Source organism: Oncorhynchus gorbuscha, unplaced genomic scaffold (genome assembly GCF_021184085.1).
Source record: "Oncorhynchus gorbuscha isolate QuinsamMale2020 ecotype Even-year unplaced genomic scaffold, OgorEven_v1.0 Un_scaffold_2747, whole genome shotgun sequence".
Classification (NCBI taxonomy): domain Eukaryota; kingdom Metazoa; phylum Chordata; class Actinopteri; order Salmoniformes; family Salmonidae; genus Oncorhynchus; species Oncorhynchus gorbuscha.
Window position 1 is genome coordinate 46301 of NW_025745137.1, and position 8700 is coordinate 55000.

Sequence of the window (8700 nt, forward strand, 5' to 3'; positions counted from 1 at the left end):
TCCAGATGATCTGATGAGACGTTGGGTATTGGTCCAGATGAGAGCTGTGGCACTGTTCATCGGGCAGACATCTTTACCAGATTTCGTCGTCATGTAACCTTTCAAGGTAATACCTCTTCACTTGTTTTTCAGAAACAATCCTGTCTAATCCTAATACCAGATTAGTGAATATTTGAACAGTAACCGTCAGTGTTGTAACATACAGATGAGATGGGAGACAGAGATAGATGAGGCAATAGATACATTGACCAATAATCTCCAGGCATAGGGGTGTTCTCGTTTGGGTCTTCCGTCCTCTCTCCTCCGTGACCCGGAAACTGATATGTGGTCGAGGATTGTTATTTCATTGGTCGGCAAACGAAGGAGTGTCCTCGCCTCCTCGTTTGCCTCCTTTAGGCGAGGAAGCACAAGTGTATCCTACCACAGAAACGTTTTCATATCTCCTACACTCCCTGTGAATCAGCTGTTGTATTGGACATCTAGCATGGAACCATAGGCTGTTGTATTGGACATCTAGCATGGAACCATAGGCTGTTGTATTGGACATCTAGCATGGAACCATAGGCTGTTGTATTGGACATCTAGCATGGAACCATAGGCTGTTGTATTGGACATCTAGCATGGAACCATAGGCTGTTGTATTGGACATCTAGCATGGAACCATAGGCTGTTGTATTGGACATCTAGCATGGAACCATAGGCTGTTGTATTGACATCTAGCATGGAACCATTGGACATCTAGCATGGAACCATAGGCTGTTGTATTGGACATCTAGCATGGAACCATAGGCTGTTGTATTGGACATCTAGCATGGAACCATAGGCTGTTGTATTGGACATCTAGCATGGAACCATAGGCTGTTGTATTGGACATCTAGCATGGAACCATAGGCTGTTGTATTATTGGAACCATCTATTGGACATCTAGCATGGAACCATAGGCTGTTGTATTGGACATCTAGCATGGAACCATAGGCTGTTGTATTGGACATCTAGCATGGAACCATAGGCTGTTGTATTGGACATCTAGCATGGAACCATAGGCTGTTGTATTGGACATCTAGCATGGAACCATAGGCTGTTGTATTGGACATCTAGCATGGAACCATGGCTTCCTGACATTAGCAGATCTGATGAAACGGTGGGTATTTGGTCCGGATGAGAACTGTGGCTCCCATCCGGACGATGCTCATGTGTAAAAACAATATGGTACTTATCATTTTATCTAAAAAATGTCTTGCACACAGCTAACTTAATTTGTTTTGAGCACATTTATTTTGGGACCCACTCCTGTAAACAGGTTTTGCCTAATGACGTGCGAGTGGAGAAAGACCGTCTCATTTCAAGCAAGCGGATTTCCATCCACGTTCACTCTCCTCGCCGACTCTAATCAATTAGCTTTGACCTTTTTCAAAAGGAGGCGAGAGAGGATGGAGGAGCGAGAGGACGCAGGAGGAGAGCAAATCTAATTGATAAAAGGACATAGTTTGAGGTCTAAGTCAACACCTCATTTCCTCTTCCTGGTGACCTCTGGTGACCTTTGAGGGCGTGGTCAACCCTTGTTTATTACCCTTCATTACACATGGAGCTCTTAGTGACTCTCCTGGGTCTCTCTCCCCACTGAAGGCCCTCCCTGTGGACTAGGAGAGGTCAAACCTCCTGGTCCACCTCTCCTAATGGATGGAGCTCCCTGGAGCTGCCAATCATAAGCTATTAAAAGACATGTCTGAGCCAATAGATGCTTGATATCTGTCTGAACCACTCAATATGCTTTATTGCTCCCCTCTGGGTTTCGATTGGAATGTTCTGAGTGCTAATTGGAATGGTGGCTGGGATCCATGATGTCCTAATTACATCAGGAGCCAAGAGGTACCTACCAGAGTCATCTCTATCTATATCTTAGTCTCTGGTATATACTGAAGTCTGGGAATATGGGGGATGTGTAGTCTCTGGTATATACTGTAGTATGGGGATATGGGGGATGTCTAGTCTCTGGTATATACTGTAGTCTGGGGATATGGGTGATGTGTAGTCTCTGGTATATACTGTAGTCTGGGGATATGGGTGATGTGCAGTCTCTGGTATATACTGTAGTCTGGGGATATGGGGAATGTGTAGTCTCTGGTATATTCTATAGTCTGAGGATGTGAGGATGCGTAGGTTTTGGTATATACTGTAGTCTGGGGATATGGGGAATGCCTGGTCTCTGGTATATACTGTAGTCTGGGGATATGTGGGATGTGTAGTCTCTGGTATATACTATAGTCTGGTAATATGGGGGATGTGTAGTGTCTGGTATATACTGTAGTCTGGAGATTTGGGGATGTGTAGTGTCTGGTAAATACTGTAGTCTGGGATTTGGGGGATGTGTAGTGTCTGGTAAATACTGTAGTCTGGGGATTTGGGGGATGTGTAGTGTCTGGTAAAAAACTGTAATCTGGGGATTTGGGGGATGTGTAGTGTCTGGTAAATACTGTAGTCTGGGGATTTGGGGGATGTGTAGTGTCTGGTAAATACTGTAGTCTGGGGATTTGGGGATGTGTAGTGTCTGGTAAGTACTGTAGTCTGGGGATATGGGGGATGCCTGGTCTCTGGTATATACTGTAGTCTGGGGATATGTGGGATGTGTAGTCTCTGGTATATACTATAGTCTGGTAATATGGGGGATGTGTAATCTCTGGTATATGCTGTAGTCTGTTGATATGGGGATGTGTAGTCTCTGGTATATACAGAAGTATGGGTATATGAGGATGTGTATGTGTTGGTATATAATGTAGTCTGGGGATATGGGGATGTGTAGGTTTAGGTATATAATGTAGTCTGTTGATATGGGGATGTGTATTCTCTGGTATATACTGTAGTCTGGGGATATGGGGATGTGTAGTCTCTGGTATATACTGTAGTCTGGGGATATGGGGGATGTGTAGTCTCTGCTATATACTGTGGTATGGGAATATGGGGGATGTGTAGTCTCTGCTATATACTGTGGTATGGGGATATGGGGGATGTGTAGTCTCTGCTATATACTGTGGTATGGGGATATGGGGGATGTGTAGTCTCTGCTATATACTGTGGTATGGGGATATGGGGGATGTGTAGTCTCTGCTATATACTGTGGTATGGGGATGGGCAGGACAGAGTATGTGTAGTCTCTGGTATATACTGTAGTCTGGGGATATGAGGGATGTGTAGGCTCTGGTATATAATGCAGTCTGGGGATATGGGAATGTGTAGTTTCTGGCTGTAGTCTGGGGATTTGGGGATATAAAACTGTAGTCTGGGGATTTGGGGATAGTGTCTGGTAAAAAACTGTGTCTGGGGATTTGGGGGAGTAGTGTCTGGTAAATACTGTAGTCTGGGGATTTGGGGATGTGTAGTGTCTGGTAAATACTGTAGTCTGGGGATTTGGGGATGTGTAGTGTCTGGTAAATACTGTAGTCTGGGGATATGGGGATGTGTAGTGTCTGGTAAATACTGTAGTCTGGGGGGGATGTGTAGTGTCTGGTAAATACTGTAGTCTGGAGATTTGGGGATATGTATTCTCTGGTATATACTGTAGTCTGGGGATATGAGGGATGTGTAGGCTCTGGTATATAATGCAGTCTGGGGATATGGGAATGTGTAGTTTCTGGTAAATACTGTAGTTGTTATGCCAGTGAATGAGGACCCAAAAGCGACTTAACAGAAACAGAGTTTATTCCAGTCTTAACAAAAAACGATAAATCCTGAATTCTTTCACTGGTAATGTCCAAACAGGAATAACTGAAATCCTCTAGTCAGTAGAGGGGAACAACAGGAGATGCGACCACAGACTGCAGGTGGTTGGGCAGGCCGTAACTGATAGAGACACCTGCTCACACGCAGCATCTGAAGAAGGCAAAAACACGACAGGACGGAACAAGGACACAGTACAGCAAACAAGGATCCGACAAGGACAGAAGCGGAAACAGAGGGAGAAATAGGGACTCTAAATCAGAGGACAAAATAGTCTGAAAGAGGGAGGTAGTTAGGAGAATGAGGAACAGCTGGGAGCAGGAACGGAACGATAGAGAGAGAGAGAGAGGGAGAGAGATAGAGAGAGGGAAAGAACCTAATAAGACCAGCAGGGGGAAACGAATAGAAGAGAAAGCACAGAGACAAGACATGAAAATCTATGACAAAACATGACAGTAGTCTGGGGATTTGGGGATGTGTAGTGTATGGTAAATACTGTAGTCTGGGGATATGGGGATGTGTAGTGTCTGGTAAATACTGTAGTCTGGGGATATGGGGATGTGTAGTGTCTGGTAAATACTGTAGTCTGGGGATTTGGGGGATGTGTAGTGTCTGGTAAAAAACTGTAGTCTGGGATTTGGGGGATGTGTAGTGTCTGGTAAATACTGTAGTCTGGGGATATGGGGATGTGTAGTGTCTGGTAAATACTGTAGTCTGGGGATATGGGGATGTGTAGTGTCTGGTAAATACTGTAGTCTGGGGATATGAGGGATGTGTAGTGTATGGTAAATACTGTAGTCTGGGGATATGGGGATGTGTAGTGTCTGGTAAATACTGTAGTCTGGGGATATGGGGATGTGTAGTGTCTGGTAAATACTGTAGTCTGGGGATATGGGGATGTGTAGTGTCTGGTAAATACTGTAGTCTGGGGATATGGGGATGTCTGGGGATATGGGGATGTAGTCTGGGGTAGTGTCTGGTAAATACTGTAGTCTGGGGATATGGGGATGTGTAGTGTCTGGTAAATACTGTAGTCTGGGGATTTGGGGATGTGTAGTGTCTGGTAAATACTGTAGTCTGGGGATATGGGGATGTGTAGTTTCTGGTAAATACTGTAGTCTGGGGATATGGGGATGTGTATTCTCTGGTATATACTGTAGTCTGGGGATATGGGGGATGTGTAGTGTCTGGTAAACACTGTAGTCTGGGGATATGGGGATGTGTTCACGAGTTATTGCTGTAATAAGTGACTGTCAGTCATATTACTCCAGATATTTGTTTATTTTATACTTGTAAAGTCCTAGAATAGAACAGAGCTGAGCAGTGAGTTTTAGGGTTGTCCTCCCCCTATAAATTACGATGACCCCTCGGAACACAGGGGCTATCTCCGTAGGCTTACATGGGGTGGCTGGGGTGACTGGGAAGGACAGGCTAACTCCATAGGGTTACATGGGTGGGGTGTCTGGGGTGACTGGGAAGGACAGGCTAACTCCATAGGGTTACATGGGTGGGGTGTCTGGGGTGACTGGGAAGGACAGGCTAACTCCATAGGGTTACATGGGTGGGGTGTCTGGGGTGACTGGGAAGGACAGGCTAACTCCATAGGGTTACATGGGTGGGGTGTCTGGGGTGACTGGGAAGGACAGGCTAACTCCATAGGGTTACATGGGTGGGGTGTCTGGGGTGACTGGGAAGGACAGGCTAACTCCATAGGGTTACATGGGTGGGGTGTCTGGGGTGACTGGGAAGGACAGGCTAACTCCATAGGGTTACATGGGTGGGGTGTCTGGGGTGACTGGGAAGGACAGGCTAACTCCATAGGGTTACATGGGTGGGGTGTCTGGGGTGACTGGGAAGGACAGGCTAACTCCATAGGGTTACATGGGTGGGGTGTCTGGGGTGACTGGGAAGGACAGGCTAACTCCATAGGGTTACATGGGTGGGGTGTCTGGGGTGACTGGGAAGGACGGAGTATATAGTGAGGTAGAGGAAGGATTTTTGTGTCCTGATTATAGTCAGATTAGTCATATCTCCAAGCCTTGGAAGCCTCTGGAAATCGAGGACGTTTTAGATCAAAGAGGCTGTGATGGGAGACAGATTGGAACTAAGTAGGTAGACCAGCTCCAACGTGATAAGGATACAGAGAGAGGTCTGGACAAGGTTATAACGGGTTATTAAGGGTTTATTAAGGGGTCATTCATGGGTTATAAAGGATTTTTAAAAACACATGTTTGAGGAAATCCTCTTTTCAACCCTCTGGCTCAAAGTGAAAATAAAAATCAGTCAAGAATAAACCAATTGAAAATGCATTGTTCTTAACGTCCAGATAATTGTGTGCAATCATCTAAATACACTGTTGGAGGTTATGGCTTTGTGGTGTTACAGCTGGAAACAGTCCTTATCATCACTTAGTAAATGATCACTGCATCTGCTTGTGTGAGAGAGCTAAGAGAGAGCAAAGTTCTACATTAGGTAGATAGAGGAATATTCATCTGTCATTAATCAACGCCATGACTGCCTCCTTACTCCTCCTAAATCAGGGTTGCTTGCATGGATGTGTCCAGCATGCCTTTGTACTGTGGGTTATCTCAGTACTACAGATGTCATTATTATTACTGTATTATATCATTATTCTCTGGCCCACCAGAGACTCCACCAGTGTGTTCAGCAGCTGAGGTCTGATCATGTTATTCCCCTGCAGCCACTGAACAGGGAGACAGGGACAGAGAGAAATCACCATGAGAGTGAATGGGAAGCAGAGCACTAAGGCTTCCTGAGAATCCCAGCGTTGGATAACAGCCAGGGATCACCTCCCTTTTTCTTTCCCTCTTACACTCTCTGTCACACTCTGTCACTCTCTGTCTCTGTCACTCTCTGTCACACTCTGTCACTCTCTGTCACTCTCTGTCACACTCTGTCACTCTCTGTCACTCTCTGTCACACTGTCACTCTGTCTCTCTGTCTCTCTGTCACTCTCTGTCTCTGTCACCCTCTCTCTCGTTTCCTTATCATTGCTGTGTGTCTCTCTCTGTCACTCTCTCTCTGTCACTCTCTGTCTCCCTCTCTTTCATCTCTTCCTCCAAAGACAGTATCATTGCTATGTCCATCTCTCTCTATCTCCAACTCTCTCTCACCTTATTCATCATCCTCTCTCCTATTATCTCTATCCCTCCCTGTCCATCTCTATCTCCATCTCTATCTCCATCTCTATCTCCATCTCTATCTCTATCTCTATCTCCATCTCTATCTCCATCTCTATCTCTATCTCCATCTCTATGTCCATCTCTATCTCCATCTCTATCTCTATCTCCATCTCTATCTCTATCTCTATCTCCATCTCTATCTCTATCTCTATCTCTATCTCTATCTCCATCTCTATCTCCATCTCTATTCCTGTCTTTTACATATCATTCTCTCCCTCTCTCTACATAATAAACTGTATCTACAGTTCTTATATCTGGAGCATACTGCAGAGGAACACAGGAGACAATCAACAGCAAAACACACACACTCATAACCCTCCCACGCCACGCTACACACACTCATAACCCTCCCACGCCACACACACTCATAACCCTCCCACGCCACCACACACACTCATAACCCTCCCACGCCACACACACTCATAACCCTCCCACGCCACACACACACTCATAACCCTCCCACGCCACGCTACACACACTCATAACCCTCCCACGCCACACACACTCATAACCCTCCCACGCCACACACACTCATAACCCTCCCACGCCACACACACTCATAACCCTCCCAATCCACACACACTCATAACCCTCCCACGCCACACACACTCATAACCCTCCCACGCTACACACACTCATAACCCTCCCACGCCACACACACTCATAATAACCCTCCCACGCCACACACACTCATAACCCTCCCACGCCACACACACTCATAACCCTCCCACGCCACGCTACACACACTCATAACCCTCCCACGCCACACACACTCATAACCCTCCCACTCCACACACACTCATAACCCTCCCATAACTCCCACACACACTCATAACCCCCCACTCCACACACACTAGGCTGCCCTCTGCAGTGCCCTGTATAGGGTCTCATGTGCAGTGTGTTTGAAGTGGCTGGGGGTCGTGGTCCCATTGTCCAGTTCTACAGAGAGTGACCCCTTATAGCCATGCACCTCTCTACCCTTCACTCTACTGAATGAAACAACAGATGGTGAAGGCGTCGCTTCCATAGAAACCTAAAGAAGAAAACCAACAGGGAGGAGAAGAGGAAGAAAGACTCAGCAAGATGGCCGACATAAAGGGTGTTCTAAAGAGGTTGGTCAGCTGACCCTAAAGCTGACCCCAAAGCACCCCCCCCCCTCCCGGACCACAGGGCGTTGCTGTATTTTAATAGGCATTTTTGAAGAAAATCTAAAATGGCAGTAAATATCACAGAGGGGGCATTTAATGGGGAAGAATAGCCTTGCTATGTGAATTATATTACCTGTGTGCATGACTTCATGAAACGCCTGGTTCATAGCCCACACAGAAGACATCTGGAGCTGGATATGGGTCAGTCTCAATCCTTCAGTGTCACATTGGGGATTTGTATTGAAGACAGCTGCCGCTGCTGCAGTAAGCCTCATTGTGAATCAGGCTCTTGCTCAACTATAGGCTGATGAAGCCCAAGCATGTGTTCCCACCGCTAACCAACCCACTAACTGATTATCTACTGGTGTTCTACCAACAGGCTGTGGACTCTTTTAAAGGTGAGCCAGAGTGGTATATCTAACATATCCGCTGATGTCTGTCTCAATGGATCACCACCTTTCACACACACACATTTACAGAACCACACGTACAGTCTTACAGATGCACGCATGCACACACACACACACACATTTACAGAACCACACACACAGTCTTACAGATGCACGCATGCACACATTTACAGAACCACACACACATACAGTATTACAGATGCACACACACACACACACACACAC